Source organism: Schistocerca piceifrons, unplaced genomic scaffold (genome assembly GCF_021461385.2).
Source record: "Schistocerca piceifrons isolate TAMUIC-IGC-003096 unplaced genomic scaffold, iqSchPice1.1 HiC_scaffold_670, whole genome shotgun sequence".
NCBI lineage: Eukaryota > Metazoa > Arthropoda > Insecta > Orthoptera > Acrididae > Schistocerca > Schistocerca piceifrons.
Genome location: NW_025728916.1, coordinates 18,924 through 33,866, shown reverse-complemented (window position 1 = coordinate 33,866; position 14,943 = coordinate 18,924). Strand labels below are relative to the sequence as shown.

Genomic DNA, 14,943 nt, shown 5'->3' with positions numbered 1-14,943 from the left:
AAAAAATCCACTCTCTCGCGTTATAGAACGGTGTGCTCCGGACGCATTTCGTGGAGACGAACGCCAGCAATGATGAGAGCAAAAGGTGCCTACAAATCCTGTCGTTGCACCACGCACTGTTCTACGACAATTCACCAAGCAGACGCTCACGCCTTGTTGTGCTGTTTCCTTTGCGGGCAATGAGTGCATCTGCCTTCGACACAGGAAACATTACACGTTCGGCAGCTGTGGGATTGGAACCCACGCCTCCGAAGAGAATGGTGCCTGAAACCAGCGCCTTAGACCGCTCGGCCACGCTACCTACACAACACGCGCGTCACAAGAGCTGCGTCCTACCCCACGAGGACACACCGCAACGGCACAAAAATGAGACGTAAAAAGTGGCAACGGTGGGATTCGAACCCACGCCTCCGGAGAGACTGGTGCCTAAAACCAGCGCCTTAGACCGCTCGGCCACGTTACCGTTGGATCAGCAGCGGCAAAACGTTTCGTTTGTACTACAAAGATCACTTCGAAATGGAAGTATCTTGGCAATCGCCGTGCCATGTATTTCCACTGCTCTCCCACTGGAAGCGTCTCTTTAGGCCATCCACAGCAAGAAAAAGCCGTGCCCGCCGTACGGTAGCGACGCCACTTGTCTGTAGCTGTCGCAGTTAAGGAGACAGCGTCAAGAGACGTTTTCGTGCCGTGACCAGGTTTCGAACCTGCGCTTTCCTTAACCACTAAAGTATCGTAGCTGTAACTGTCAGGCGGAGCTAGAATGCTCCATGTATCAAACATATGTGAGCTCAAGGAGGTTACACTTGAAGGAAAAGCGGCAGGTTAACGCGATCACATCAAAACCCCCGGCAGCTACGGGATTCGAAACCGCGCCTACAGAGAGACTGGTGCCTTAAACCAGCGCCTTAAAGCGCTCGGCCACGCTACATGCGCTGCTTGGTGCGCCAGTGTTCCTAGCATTTGTAGAAACAGTGCACGCCACAGCTTCCTGTTCTGCTGGGACTGGCTGCTCATCCATCGCACTTCAAACGACTGCCCTTTTCGACTACAGAGAGCAGCGGACGTCTGCGCTCTGGGAGGCGACATTACGTGTTGGGGATGAAGTGGTAGTGCTAACTGCGGCCTGCGGAACACGAGTGAAAAAATCAAGAGAGTACTGTCATTTCGAGTACTCGCCATTGCAACGGCAGCAAGGCAAAACTTTCAAAATTGCCGTGACCAGGATTCGAACCTGGGTTATTGCGGCCACAACGCAATGTCCTAACCACTAGACGATCACGGCCATGGCCACGGAGGCGCCCGCGAAGGCAGCTGGCTGCAATGCAAGTGGCGATACCCAGCAAAGCCTAGGCCAAGGTGTACGCCACAGCAGTGTCAGACACGGTCTCCATCACATGTATACGAGCAAATGAACGTGCCTGCGCTGTCAGGACTCTAACTACAGTGGTTAGCTGCATTCACCTCCGTGGCAATGTCTTGCAGTCCTCCAAGCCTCTTGACTACAGGTACCGGTATGTGGCTCGATAACAAGTGGATAGACGCCGCATCTCTCTCACCGTCAGGTGTTGCCGCGAGTCATACTTAACGTAGCTTTCTGCACGCGTCAGCGTAGCGTCAGTCGAGCAAAGTCGAGACAAGTCGCATAGGAGGAGCAACAAAAACGCGCAATTCCGGTACCGGGAATCGAACCCGGGCCTCCTGGGTGAGAGCCAGGTATCCTAGCCACTAGACCACACCGGACAACGACGGCAGTGCTCTTTCCAGCGAACGCAGCAGCCGCCCACGGTTAACTGACGACAACTGTAAAAAATCCACTCTCTCGCGTTATAGAACGGTGTGCTCCGGACGCATTTCGTGGAGACGAACGCCAGCAATGATGAGAGCAAAAGGTGCCTACAAATCCTGTCGTTGCACCACGCACTGTTCTACGACAATTCACCAAGCAGACGCTCACGCCTTGTTGTGCTGTTTCCTTTGCGGGCAATGAGTGCATCTGCCTTCGACACAGGAAACATTACACGTTCGGCAGCTGTGGGATTGGAACCCACGCCTCCGAAGAGAATGGTGCCTGAAACCAGCGCCTTAGACCGCTCGGCCACGCTACCTACACAACACGCGCGTCACAAGAGCTGCGTCCTACCCCACGAGGACACACCGCAACGGCACAAAAATGAGACGTAAAAAGTGGCAACGGTGGGATTCGAACCCACGCCTCCGGAGAGACTGGTGCCTAAAACCAGCGCCTTAGACCGCTCGGCCACGTTACCGTTGGATCAGCAGCGGCAAAACGTTTCGTTTGTACTACAAAGATCACTTCGAAATGGAAGTATCTTGGCAATCGCCGTGCCATGTATTTCCACTGCTCTCCCACTGGAAGCGTCTCTTTAGGCCATCCACAGCAAGAAAAAGCCGTGCCCGCCGTACGGTAGCGACGCCACTTGTCTGTAGCTGTCGCAGTTAAGGAGACAGCGTCAAGAGACGTTTTCGTGCCGTGACCAGGTTTCGAACCTGCGCTTTCCTTAACCACTAAAGTATCGTAGCTGTAACTGTCAGGCGGAGCTAGAATGCTCCATGTATCAAACATATGTGAGCTCAAGGAGGTTACACTTGAAGGAAAAGCGGCAGGTTAACGCGATCACATCAAAACCCCCGGCAGCTACGGGATTCGAAACCGCGCCTACAGAGAGACTGGTGCCTTAAACCAGCGCCTTAAAGCGCTCGGCCACGCTACATGCGCTGCTTGGTGCGCCAGTGTTCCTAGCATTTGTAGAAACAGTGCACGCCACAGCTTCCTGTTCTGCTGGGACTGGCTGCTCATCCATCGCACTTCAAACGACTGCCCTTTTCGACTACAGAGAGCAGCGGACGTCTGCGCTCTGGGAGGCGACATTACGTGTTGGGGATGAAGTGGTAGTGCTAACTGCGGCCTGCGGAACACGAGTGAAAAAATCAAGAGAGTACTGTCATTTCGAGTACTCGCCATTGCAACGGCAGCAAGGCAAAACTTTCAAAATTGCCGTGACCAGGATTCGAACCTGGGTTATTGCGGCCACAACGCAATGTCCTAACCACTAGACGATCACGGCCATGGCCACGGAGGCGCCCGCGAAGGCAGCTGGCTGCAATGCAAGTGGCGATACCCAGCAAAGCCTAGGCCAAGGTGTACGCCACAGCAGTGTCAGACACGGTCTCCATCACATGTATACGAGCAAATGAACGTGCCTGCGCTGTCAGGACTCTAACTACAGTGGTTAGCTGCATTCACCTCCGTGGCAATGTCTTGCAGTCCTCCAAGCCTCTTGACTACAGGTACCGGTATGTGGCTCGATAACAAGTGGATAGACGCCGCATCTCTCTCACCGTCAGGTGTTGCCGCGAGTCATACTTAACGTAGCTTTCTGCACGCGTCAGCGTAGCGTCAGTCGAGCAAAGTCGAGACAAGTCGCATAGGAGGAGCAACAAAAACGCGCAATTCCGGTACCGGGAATCGAACCCGGGCCTCCTGGGTGAGAGCCAGGTATCCCAGCCACTAGACCACACCGGACAACGACGGCAGTGTTCTTTCCAGCGAACGCAGCAGCCGCCCACGGTTAACTGACGACAACTGTAAAAAATCCACTCTCTCGCGTTATAGAACGGCGTGCTCCGGACGCATTTCGTGGAGACGAACGCCAGCAATGATGAGAGCAAAAGGTGCCTACAAATCCTGTCGTTGCACCACGCACTGTTCTACGACAATTCACCAAGCAGACGCTCACGCCTTGTTGTGCTGTTTCCTTTGCGGGCAATGAGTGCATCTGCCTTCGACACAGGAAACATTACACGTTCGGCAGCTGTGGGATTGGAACCCACGCCTCCGAAGAGAATGGTGCCTGAAACCAGCGCCTTAGACCGCTCGGCCACGCTACCTACACAACACGCGCGTCACAAGAGCTGCGTCCTACCCCACGAGGACACACCGCAACGGCACAAAAATGAGACGTAAAAAGTGGCAACGGTGGGATTCGAACCCACGCCTCCGGAGAGACTGGTGCCTAAAACCAGCGCCTTAGACCGCTCGGCCACGTTACCGTTGGATCAGCAGCGGCAAAACGTTTCGTTTGTACTACAAAGATCACTTCGAAATGGAAGTATCTTGGCAATCGCCGTGCCATGTATTTCCACTGCTCTCCCACTGGAAGCGTCTCTTTAGGCCATCCACAGCAAGAAAAAGCCGTGCCCGCCGTACGGTAGCGACGCCACTTGTCTGTAGCTGTCGCAGTTAAGGAGACAGCGTCAAGAGACGTTTTCGTGCCGTGACCAGGTTTCGAACCTGCGCTTTCCTTAACCACTAAAGTATCGTAGCTGTAACTGTCAGGCGGAGCTAGAATGCTCCATGTATCAAACATATGTGAGCTCAAGGAGGTTACACTTGAAGGAAAAGCGGCAGGTTAACGCGATCACATCAAAACCCCCGGCAGCTACGGGATTCGAAACCGCGCCTACAGAGAGACTGGTGCCTTAAACCAGCGCCTTAAAGCGCTCGGCCACGCTACATGCGCTGCTTGGTGCGCCAGTGTTCCTAGCATTTGTAGAAACAGTGCACGCCACAGCTTCCTGTTCTGCTGGGACTGGCTGCTCATCCATCGCACTTCAAACGACTGCCCTTTTCGACTACAGAGAGCAGCGGACGTCTGCGCTCTGGGAGGCGACATTACGTGTTGGGGATGAAGTGGTAGTGCTAACTGCGGCCTGCGGAACACGAGTGAAAAAATCAAGAGAGTACTGTCATTTCGAGTACTCGCCATTGCAACGGCAGCAAGGCAAAACTTTCAAAATTGCCGTGACCAGGATTCGAACCTGGGTTATTGCGGCCACAACGCAATGTCCTAACCACTAGACGATCACGGCCATGGCCACGGAGGCGCCCGCGAAGGCAGCTGGCTGCAATGCAAGTGGCGATACCCAGCAAAGCCTAGGCCAAGGTGTACGCCACAGCAGTGTCAGACACGGTCTCCATCACATGTATACGAGCAAATGAACGTGCCTGCGCTGTCAGGACTCTAACTACAGTGGTTAGCTGCATTCACCTCCGTGGCAATGTCTTGCAGTCCTCCAAGCCTCTTGACTACAGGTACCGGTATGTGGCTCGATAACAAGTGGATAGATGCCGCATCTCTCTCGCCGTCAGGTGTTGCCGCGAGTCATACTTAACGTAGCTTTCTGCACGCGTCAGCGTAGCGTCAGTCGAGCAAAGTCGAGACAAGTCGCATAGGAGGAGCAACAAAAACGCGCAATTCCGGTACCGGGAATCGAACCCGGGCCTCCTGGGTGAGAGCCAGGTATCCTAGCCACTAGACCACACCGGACAACGACGGCAGTGCTCTTTCCAGCGAACGCAGCAGCCGCCCACGGTTAACTGACGACAACTGTAAAAAATCCACTCTCTCGCGTTATAGAACGGCGTGCTCCGGACGCATTTCGTGGAGACGAACGCCAGCAATGATGAGAGCAAAAGGTGCCTACAAATCCTGTCGTTGCACCACGCACTGTTCTACGACAATTCACCAAGCAGACGCTCACGCCTTGTTGTGCTGTTTCCTTTGCGGGCAATGAGTGCATCTGCCTTCGACACAGGAAACATTACACGTTCGGCAGCTGTGGGATTGGAACCCACGCCTCCGAAGAGAATGGTGCCTGAAACCAGCGCCTTAGACCGCTCGGCCACGCTACCTACACAACACGCGCGTCACAAGAGCTGCGTCCTACCCCACGAGGACACACCGCAACGGCACAAAAATGAGACGTAAAAAGTGGCAACGGTGGGATTCGAACCCACGCCTCCGGAGAGACTGGTGCCTAAAACCAGCGCCTTAGACCGCTCGGCCACGTTACCGTTGGATCAGCAGCGGCAAAACGTTTCGTTTGTACTACAAAGATCACTTCGAAATGGAAGTATCTTGGCAATCGCCGTGCCATGTATTTCCACTGCTCTCCCACTGGAAGCGTCTCTTTAGGCCATCCACAGCAAGAAAAAGCCGTGCCCGCCGTACGGTAGCGACGCCACTTGTCTGTAGCTGTCGCAGTTAAGGAGACAGCGTCAAGAGACGTTTTCGTGCCGTGACCAGGTTTCGAACCTGCGCTTTCCTTAACCACTAAAGTATCGTAGCTGTAACTGTCAGGCGGAGCTAGAATGCTCCATGTATCAAACATATGTGAGCTCAAGGAGGTTACACTTGAAGGAAAAGCGGCAGGTTAACGCGATCACATCAAAACCCCCGGCAGCTACGGGATTCGAAACCGCGCCTACAGAGAGACTGGTGCCTTAAACCAGCGCCTTAAAGCGCTCGGCCACGCTACATGCGCTGCTTGGTGCGCCAGTGTTCCTAGCATTTGTAGAAACAGTGCACGCCACAGCTTCCTGTTCTGCTGGGACTGGCTGCTCATCCATCGCACTTCAAACGACTGCCCTTTTCGACTACAGAGAGCAGCGGACGTCTGCGCTCTGGGAGGCGACATTACGTGTTGGGGATGAAGTGGTAGTGCTAACTGCGGCCTGCGGAACACGAGTGAAAAAATCAAGAGAGTACTGTCATTTCGAGTACTCGCCATTGCAACGGCAGCAAGGCAAAACTTTCAAAATTGCCGTGACCAGGATTCGAACCTGGGTTATTGCGGCCACAACGCAATGTCCTAACCACTAGACGATCACGGCCATGGCCACGGAGGCGCCCGCGAAGGCAGCTGGCTGCAATGCAAGTGGCGATACCCAGCAAAGCCTAGGCCAAGGTGTACGCCACAGCAGTGTCAGACACGGTCTCCATCACATGTATACGAGCAAATGAACGTGCCTGCGCTGTCAGGACTCTAACTACAGTGGTTAGCTGCATTCACCTCCGTGGCAATGTCTTGCAGTCCTCCAAGCCTCTTGACTACAGGTACCGGTATGTGGCTCGATAACAAGTGGATAGACGCCGCATCTCTCTCGCCGTCAGGTGTTGCCGCGAGTCATACTTAACGTAGCTTTCTGCACGCGTCAGCGTAGCGTCAGTCGAGCAAAGTCGAGACAAGTCGCATAGGAGGAGCAACAAAAACGCGCAATTCCGGTACCGGGAATCGAACCCGGGCCTCCTGGGTGAGAGCCAGGTATCCTAGCCACTAGACCACACCGGACAACGACGGCAGTGCTCTTTCCAGCGAACGCAGCAGCCGCCCACGGTTAACTGACGACAACTGTAAAAAATCCACTCTCTCGCGTTATAGAACGGCGTGCTCCGGACGCATTTCGTGGAGACGAACGCCAGCAATGATGAGAGCAAAAGGTGCCTACAAATCCTGTCGTTGCACCACGCACTGTTCTACGACAATTCACCAAGCAGACGCTCACGCCTTGTTGTGCTGTTTCCTTTGCGGGCAATGAGTGCATCTGCCTTCGACACAGGAAACATTACACGTTCGGCAGCTGTGGGATTGGAACCCACGCCTCCGAAGAGAATGGTGCCTGAAACCAGCGCCTTAGACCGCTCGGCCACGCTACCTACACAACACGCGCGTCACAAGAGCTGCGTCCTACCCCACGAGGACACACCGCAACGGCACAAAAATGAGACGTAAAAAGTGGCAACGGTGGGATTCGAACCCACGCCTCCGGAGAGACTGGTGCCTAAAACCAGCGCCTTAGACCGCTCGGCCACGTTACCGTTGGATCAGCAGCGGCAAAACGTTTCGTTTGTACTACAAAGATCACTTCGAAATGGAAGTATCTTGGCAATCGCCGTGCCATGTATTTCCACTGCTCTCCCACTGGAAGCGTCTCTTTAGGCCATCCACAGCAAGAAAAAGCCGTGCCCGCCGTACGGTAGCGACGCCACTTGTCTGTAGCTGTCGCAGTTAAGGAGACAGCGTCAAGAGACGTTTTCGTGCCGTGACCAGGTTTCGAACCTGCGCTTTCCTTAACCACTAAAGTATCGTAGCTGTAACTGTCAGGCGGAGCTAGAATGCTCCATGTATCAAACATATGTGAGCTCAAGGAGGTTACACTTGAAGGAAAAGCGGCAGGTTAACGCGATCACATCAAAACCCCCGGCAGCTACGGGATTCGAAACCGCGCCTACAGAGAGACTGGTGCCTTAAACCAGCGCCTTAAAGCGCTCGGCCACGCTACATGCGCTGCTTGGTGCGCCAGTGTTCCTAGCATTTGTAGAAACAGTGCACGCCACAGCTTCCTGTTCTGCTGGGACTGGCTGCTCATCCATCGCACTTCAAACGACTGCCCTTTTCGACTACAGAGAGCAGCGGACGCCTGCGCTCTGGGAGGCGACATTACGTGTTGGGGATGAAGTGGTAGTGCTAACTGCGGCCTGCGGAACACGAGTGAAAAAATCAAGAGAGTACTGTCATTTCGAGTACTCGCCATTGCAACGGCAGCAAGGCAAAACTTTCAAAATTGCCGTGACCAGGATTCGAACCTGGGTTATTGCGGCCACAACGCAATGTCCTAACCACTAGACGATCACGGCCATGGCCACGGAGGCGCCCGCGAAGGCAGCTGGCTGCAATGCAAGTGGCGATACCCAGCAAAGCCTAGGCCAAGGTGTACGCCACAGCAGTGTCAGACACGGTCTCCATCACATGTATACGAGCAAATGAACGTGCCTGCGCTGTCAGGACTCTAACTACAGTGGTTAGCTGCATTCACCTCCGTGGCAATGTCTTGCAGTCCTCCAAGCCTCTTGACTACAGGTACCGGTATGTGGCTCGATAACAAGTGGATAGACGCCGCATCTCTCTCGCCGTCAGGTGTTGCCGCGAGTCATACTTAACGTAGCTTTCTGCACGCGTCAGCGTAGCGTCAGTCGAGCAAAGTCGAGACAAGTCGCATAGGAGGAGCAACAAAAACGCGCAATTCCGGTACCGGGAATCGAACCCGGGCCTCCTGGGTGAGAGCCAGGTATCCTAGCCACTAGACCACACCGGACAACGACGGCAGCGCTCTTTCCAGCGAACGCAGCAGCCGCCCACGGTTAACTGACGACAACTGTAAAAAATCCACTCTCTCGCGTTATAGAACGGCGTGCTCCGGACGCATTTCGTGGAGACGAACGCCAGCAATGATGAGAGCAAAAGGTGCCTACAAATCCTGTCGTTGCACCACGCACTGTTCTACGACAATTCACCAAGCAGACGCTCACGCCTTGTTGTGCTGTTTCCTTTGCGGGCAATGAGTGCATCTGCCTTCGACACAGGAAACATTACACGTTCGGCAGCTGTGGGATTGGAACCCACGCCTCCGAAGAGAATGGTGCCTGAAACCAGCGCCTTAGACCGCTCGGCCACGCTACCTACACAACACGCGCGTCACAAGAGCTGCGTCCTACCCCACGAGGACACACCGCAACGGCACAAAAATGAGACGTAAAAAGTGGCAACGGTGGGATTCGAACCCACGCCTCCGGAGAGACTGGTGCCTAAAACCAGCGCCTTAGACCGCTCGGCCACGTTACCGTTGGATCAGCAGCGGCAAAACGTTTCGTTTGTACTACAAAGATCACTTCGAAATGGAAGTATCTTGGCAATCGCCGTGCCATGTATTTCCACTGCTCTCCCACTGGAAGCGTCTCTTTAGGCCATCCACAGCAAGAAAAAGCCGTGCCCGCCGTACGGTAGCGACGCCACTTGTCTGTAGCTGTCGCAGTTAAGGAGACAGCGTCAAGAGACGTTTTCGTGCCGTGACCAGGTTTCGAACCTGCGCTTTCCTTAACCACTAAAGTATCGTAGCTGTAACTGTCAGGCGGAGCTAGAATGCTCCATGTATCAAACATATGTGAGCTCAAGGAGGTTACACTTGAAGGAAAAGCGGCAGGTTAACGCGATCACATCAAAACCCCCGGCAGCTACGGGATTCGAAACCGCGCCTACAGAGAGACTGGTGCCTTAAACCAGCGCCTTAAAGCGCTCGGCCACGCTACATGCGCTGCTTGGTGCGCCAGTGTTCCTAGCATTTGTAGAAACAGTGCACGCCACAGCTTCCTGTTCTGCTGGGACTGGCTGCTCATCCATCGCACTTCAAACGACTGCCCTTTTCGACTACAGAGAGCAGCGGACGTCTGCGCTCTGGGAGGCGACATTACGTGTTGGGGATGAAGTGGTAGTGCTAACTGCGGCCTGCGGAACACGAGTGAAAAAAATCAAGAGAGTACTGTCATTTCGAGTACTCGCCATTGCAACGGCAGCAAGGCAAAACTTTCAAAATTGCCGTGACCAGGATTCGAACCTGGGTTATTGCGGCCACAACGCAATGTCCTAACCACTAGACGATCACGGCCATGGCCACGGAGGCGCCCGCGAAGGCAGCTGGCTGCAATGCAAGTGGCGATACCCAGCAAAGCCTAGGCCAAGGTGTACGCCACAGCAGTGTCAGACACGGTCTCCATCACATGTATACGAGCAAATGAACGTGCCTGCGCTGTCAGGACTCTAACTACAGTGGTTAGCTGCATTCACCTCCGTGGCAATGTCTTGCAGTCCTCCAAGCCTCTTGACTACAGGTACCGGTATGTGGCTCGATAACAAGTGGATAGACGCCGCATCTCTCTCACCGTCAGGTGTTGCCGCGAGTCATACTTAACGTAGCTTTCTGCACGCGTCAGCGTAGCGTCAGTCGAGCAAAGTCGAGACAAGTCGCATAGGAGGAGCAACAAAAACGCGCAATTCCGGTACCGGGAATCGAACCCGGGCCTCCTGGGTGAGAGCCAGGTATCCTAGCCACTAGACCACACCGGACAACGACGGCAGTGTTCTTTCCAGCGAACGCAGCAGCCGCCCACGGTTAACTGACGACAACTGTAAAAAATCCACTCTCTCGCGTTATAGAACGGCGTGCTCCGGACGCATTTCGTGGAGACGAACGCCAGCAATGATGAGAGCAAAAGGTGCCTACAAATCCTGTCGTTGCACCACGCACTGTTCTACGACAATTCACCAAGCAGACGCTCACGCCTTGTTGTGCTGTTTCCTTTGCGGGCAATGAGTGCATCTGCCTTCGACACAGGAAACATTACACGTTCGGCAGCTGTGGGATTGGAACCCACGCCTCCGAAGAGAATGGTGCCTGAAACCAGCGCCTTAGACCGCTCGGCCACGCTACCTACACAACACGCGCGTCACAAGAGCTGCGTCCTACCCCACGAGGACACACCGCAACGGCACAAAAATGAGACGTAAAAAGTGGCAACGGTGGGATTCGAACCCACGCCTCCGGAGAGACTGGTGCCTAAAACCAGCGCCTTAGACCGCTCGGCCACGTTACCGTTGGATCAGCAGCGGCAAAACGTTTCGTTTGTACTACAAAGATCACTTCGAAATGGAAGTATCTTGGCAATCGCCGTGCCATGTATTTCCACTGCTCTCCCACTGGAAGCGTCTCTTTAGGCCATCCACAGCAAGAAAAAGCCGTGCCCGCCGTACGGTAGCGACGCCACTTGTCTGTAGCTGTCGCAGTTAAGGAGACAGCGTCAAGAGACGTTTTCGTGCCGTGACCAGGTTTCGAACCTGCGCTTTCCTTAACCACTAAAGTATCGTAGCTGTAACTGTCAGGCGGAGCTAGAATGCTCCATGTATCAAACATATGTGAGCTCAAGGAGGTTACACTTGAAGGAAAAGCGGCAGGTTAACGCGATCACATCAAAACCCCCGGCAGCTACGGGATTCGAAACCGCGCCTACAGAGAGACTGGTGCCTTAAACCAGCGCCTTAAAGCGCTCGGCCACGCTACATGCGCTGCTTGGTGCGCCAGTGTTCCTAGCATTTGTAGAAACAGTGCACGCCACAGCTTCCTGTTCTGCTGGGACTGGCTGCTCATCCATCGCACTTCAAACGACTGCCCTTTTCGACTACAGAGAGCAGCGGACGTCTGCGCTCTGGGAGGCGACATTACGTGTTGGGGATGAAGTGGTAGTGCTAACTGCGGCCTGCGGAACACGAGTGAAAAAATCAAGAGAGTACTGTCATTTCGAGTACTCGCCATTGCAACGGCAGCAAGGCAAAACTTTCAAAATTGCCGTGACCAGGATTCGAACGTGGGTTATTGCGGCCACAACGCAATGTCCTAACCACTAGACGATCACGGCCATGGCCACGGAGGCGCCCGCGAAGGCAGCTGGCTGCAATGCAAGTGGCGATACCCAGCAAAGCCTAGGCCAAGGTGTACGCCACAGCAGTGTCAGACACGGTCTCCATCACATGTATACGAGCAAATGAACGTGCCTGCGCTGTCAGGACTCTAACTACAGTGGTTAGCTGCATTCACCTCCGTGGCAATGTCTTGCAGTCCTCCAAGCCTCTTGACTACAGGTACCGGTATGTGGCTCGATAACAAGTGGATAGATGCCGCATCTCTCTCGCCGTCAGGTGTTGCCGCGAGTCATACTTAACGTAGCTTTCTGCACGCGTCAGCGTAGCGTCAGTCGAGCAAAGTCGAGACAAGTCGCATAGGAGGAGCAACAAAAACGCGCAATTCCGGTACCGGGAATCGAACCCGGGCCTCCTGGGTGAGAGCCAGGTATCCTAGCCACTAGACCACACCGGACAACGACGGCAGTGCTCTTTCCAGCGAACGCAGCAGCCGCCCACGGTTAACTGACGACAACTGTAAAAAATCCACTCTCTCGCGTTATAGAACGGCGTGCTCCGGACGCATTTCGTGGAGACGAACGCCAGCAATGATGAGAGCAAAAGGTGCCTACAAATCCTGTCGTTGCACCACGCACTGTTCTACGACAATTCACCAAGCAGACGCTCACGCCTTGTTGTGCTGTTTCCTTTGCGGGCAATGAGTGCATCTGCCTTCGACACAGGAAACATTACACGTTCGGCAGCTGTGGGATTGGAACCCACGCCTCCGAAGAGAATGGTGCCTGAAACCAGCGCCTTAGACCGCTCGGCCACGCTACCTACACAACACGCGCGTCACAAGAGCTGCGTCCTACCCCACGAGGACACACCGCAACGGCACAAAAATGAGACGTAAAAAGTGGCAACGGTGGGATTCGAACCCACGCCTCCGGAGAGACTGGTGCCTAAAACCAGCGCCTTAGACCGCTCGGCCACGTTACCGTTGGATCAGCAGCGGCAAAACGTTTCGTTTGTACTACAAAGATCACTTCGAAATGGAAGTATCTTGGCAATCGCCGTGCCATGTATTTCCACTGCTCTCCCACTGGAAGCGTCTCTTTAGGCCATCCACAGCAAGAAAAAGCCGTGCCCGCCGTACGGTAGCGACGCCACTTGTCTGTAGCTGTCGCAGTTAAGGAGACAGCGTCAAGAGACGTTTTCGTGCCGTGACCAGGTTTCGAACCTGCGCTTTCCTTAACCACTAAAGTATCGTAGCTGTAACTGTCAGGCGGAGCTAGAATGCTCCATGTATCAAACATATGTGAGCTCAAGGAGGTTACACTTGAAGGAAAAGCGGCAGGTTAACGCGATCACATCAAAACCCCCGGCAGCTACGGGATTCGAAACCGCGCCTACAGAGAGACTGGTGCCTTAAACCAGCGCCTTAAAGCGCTCGGCCACGCTACATGCGCTGCTTGGTGCGCCAGTGTTCCTAGCATTTGTAGAAACAGTGCACGCCACAGCTTCCTGTTCTGCTGGGACTGGCTGCTCATCCATCGCACTTCAAACGACTGCCCTTTTCGACTACAGAGAGCAGCGGACGTCTGCGCTCTGGGAGGCGACATTACGTGTTGGGGATGAAGTGGTAGTGCTAACTGCGGCCTGCGGAACACGAGTGAAAAAATCAAGAGAGTACTGTCATTTCGAGTACTCGCCATTGCAACGGCAGCAAGGCAAAACTTTCAAAATTGCCGTGACCAGGATTCGAACCTGGGTTATTGCGGCCACAACGCAATGTCCTAACCACTAGACGATCACGGCCATGGCCACGGAGGCGCCCGCGAAGGCAGCTGGCTGCAATGCAAGTGGCGATACCCAGCAAAGCCTAGGCCAAGGTGTACGCCACAGCAGTGTCAGACACGGTCTCCATCACATGTATACGAGCAAATGAACGTGCCTGCGCTGTCAGGACTCTAACTACAGTGGTTAGCTGCATTCACCTCCGTGGCAATGTCTTGCAGTCCTCCAAGCCTCTTGACTACAGGTACCGGTATGTGGCTCGATAACAAGTGGATAGACGCCGCATCTCTCTCGCCGTCAGGTGTTGCCGCGAGTCATACTTAACGTAGCTTTCTGCACGCGTCAGCGTAGCGTCAGTCGAGCAAAGTCGAGACAAGTCGCATAGGAGGAGCAACAAAAACGCGCAATTCCGGTACCGGGAATCGAACCCGGGCCTCCTGGGTGAGAGCCAGGTATCCTAGCCACTAGACCACACCGGACAACGACGGCAGCGCTCTTTCCAGCGAACGCAGCAGCCGCCCACGGTTAACTGACGACAACTGTAAAAAATCCACTCTCTCGCGTTATAGAACGGCGTGCTCCGGACGCATTTCGTGGAGACGAACGCCAGCAATGATGAGAGCAAAAGGTGCCTACAAATCCTGTCGTTGCACCACGCACTGTTCTACGACAATTCACCAAGCAGACGCTCACGCCTTGTTGTGCTGTTTCCTTTGCGGGCAATGAGTGCATCTGCCTTCGACACAGGAAACATTACACGTTCGGCAGCTGTGGGATTGGAACCCACGCCTCCGAAGAGAATGGTGCCTGAAACCAGCGCCTTAGACCGCTCGGCCACGCTACCTACACAACACGCGCGTCACAAGAGCTGCGTCCTACCCCACGAGGACACACCGCAACGGCACAAAAATGAGACGTAAAAAGTGGCAACGGTGGGATTCGAACCCACGCCTCCGGAGAGACTGGTGCCTAAAACCAGCGCCTTAGACCGCTCGGCCACGTTACCGTTGGATCAGCAGCGGCAAAACGCTTCGTTTGTACTACAAAGATCAC

At 54.4% G+C, this 14,943-nt stretch overlaps 25 non-coding genes across 25 annotated transcripts; all 25 read right to left on the bottom strand.

Annotated features, from left to right (window-relative positions):
• Positions 1-381: 381 nt before the first annotated feature.
• On the bottom strand, positions 382-463 carry Trnal-uag. The gene has a single exon. It is a non-coding gene; the product is annotated as a tRNA-Leu (tRNA).
• A 747-nt stretch (positions 464-1,210) lies between these two features.
• On the bottom strand, positions 1,211-1,282 carry Trnah-gug. Its single transcript has one exon. It is a non-coding gene; the product is annotated as a tRNA-His (tRNA).
• A 386-nt stretch (positions 1,283-1,668) lies between these two features.
• On the bottom strand, positions 1,669-1,740 carry Trnae-cuc. The gene has a single exon. It is a non-coding gene; the product is annotated as a tRNA-Glu (tRNA).
• A 445-nt stretch (positions 1,741-2,185) lies between these two features.
• On the bottom strand, positions 2,186-2,267 carry Trnal-uag. The gene has a single exon. It is a non-coding gene; the product is annotated as a tRNA-Leu (tRNA).
• Positions 2,268-3,014: 747 nt separating this feature from the next.
• Positions 3,015-3,086, bottom strand: Trnah-gug. Its single transcript has one exon. It is a non-coding gene; the product is annotated as a tRNA-His (tRNA).
• Positions 3,087-3,472: 386 nt separating this feature from the next.
• Trnae-cuc lies at positions 3,473-3,544 on the bottom strand. The gene has a single exon. It is a non-coding gene; the product is annotated as a tRNA-Glu (tRNA).
• Positions 3,545-3,989: 445 nt separating this feature from the next.
• Trnal-uag lies at positions 3,990-4,071 on the bottom strand. Its single transcript has one exon. It is a non-coding gene; the product is annotated as a tRNA-Leu (tRNA).
• Positions 4,072-4,818: 747 nt separating this feature from the next.
• Trnah-gug lies at positions 4,819-4,890 on the bottom strand. The gene has a single exon. It is a non-coding gene; the product is annotated as a tRNA-His (tRNA).
• Positions 4,891-5,276: 386 nt separating this feature from the next.
• Positions 5,277-5,348, bottom strand: Trnae-cuc. The gene has a single exon. It is a non-coding gene; the product is annotated as a tRNA-Glu (tRNA).
• Positions 5,349-5,793: 445 nt separating this feature from the next.
• Positions 5,794-5,875, bottom strand: Trnal-uag. Its single transcript has one exon. It is a non-coding gene; the product is annotated as a tRNA-Leu (tRNA).
• Positions 5,876-6,622: 747 nt separating this feature from the next.
• Trnah-gug lies at positions 6,623-6,694 on the bottom strand. The gene has a single exon. It is a non-coding gene; the product is annotated as a tRNA-His (tRNA).
• A 386-nt stretch (positions 6,695-7,080) lies between these two features.
• Trnae-cuc lies at positions 7,081-7,152 on the bottom strand. Its single transcript has one exon. It is a non-coding gene; the product is annotated as a tRNA-Glu (tRNA).
• A 445-nt stretch (positions 7,153-7,597) lies between these two features.
• Positions 7,598-7,679, bottom strand: Trnal-uag. The gene has a single exon. It is a non-coding gene; the product is annotated as a tRNA-Leu (tRNA).
• A 747-nt stretch (positions 7,680-8,426) lies between these two features.
• On the bottom strand, positions 8,427-8,498 carry Trnah-gug. Its single transcript has one exon. It is a non-coding gene; the product is annotated as a tRNA-His (tRNA).
• Positions 8,499-8,884: 386 nt separating this feature from the next.
• On the bottom strand, positions 8,885-8,956 carry Trnae-cuc. Its single transcript has one exon. It is a non-coding gene; the product is annotated as a tRNA-Glu (tRNA).
• A 445-nt stretch (positions 8,957-9,401) lies between these two features.
• Trnal-uag lies at positions 9,402-9,483 on the bottom strand. Its single transcript has one exon. It is a non-coding gene; the product is annotated as a tRNA-Leu (tRNA).
• A 748-nt stretch (positions 9,484-10,231) lies between these two features.
• Positions 10,232-10,303, bottom strand: Trnah-gug. Its single transcript has one exon. It is a non-coding gene; the product is annotated as a tRNA-His (tRNA).
• A 386-nt stretch (positions 10,304-10,689) lies between these two features.
• On the bottom strand, positions 10,690-10,761 carry Trnae-cuc. Its single transcript has one exon. It is a non-coding gene; the product is annotated as a tRNA-Glu (tRNA).
• A 445-nt stretch (positions 10,762-11,206) lies between these two features.
• Trnal-uag lies at positions 11,207-11,288 on the bottom strand. Its single transcript has one exon. It is a non-coding gene; the product is annotated as a tRNA-Leu (tRNA).
• A 747-nt stretch (positions 11,289-12,035) lies between these two features.
• Positions 12,036-12,107, bottom strand: Trnah-gug. Its single transcript has one exon. It is a non-coding gene; the product is annotated as a tRNA-His (tRNA).
• Positions 12,108-12,493: 386 nt separating this feature from the next.
• Trnae-cuc lies at positions 12,494-12,565 on the bottom strand. Its single transcript has one exon. It is a non-coding gene; the product is annotated as a tRNA-Glu (tRNA).
• A 445-nt stretch (positions 12,566-13,010) lies between these two features.
• Positions 13,011-13,092, bottom strand: Trnal-uag. The gene has a single exon. It is a non-coding gene; the product is annotated as a tRNA-Leu (tRNA).
• A 747-nt stretch (positions 13,093-13,839) lies between these two features.
• Positions 13,840-13,911, bottom strand: Trnah-gug. Its single transcript has one exon. It is a non-coding gene; the product is annotated as a tRNA-His (tRNA).
• A 386-nt stretch (positions 13,912-14,297) lies between these two features.
• Trnae-cuc lies at positions 14,298-14,369 on the bottom strand. Its single transcript has one exon. It is a non-coding gene; the product is annotated as a tRNA-Glu (tRNA).
• A 445-nt stretch (positions 14,370-14,814) lies between these two features.
• Trnal-uag lies at positions 14,815-14,896 on the bottom strand. Its single transcript has one exon. It is a non-coding gene; the product is annotated as a tRNA-Leu (tRNA).
• Positions 14,897-14,943: the final 47 nt, after the last annotated feature.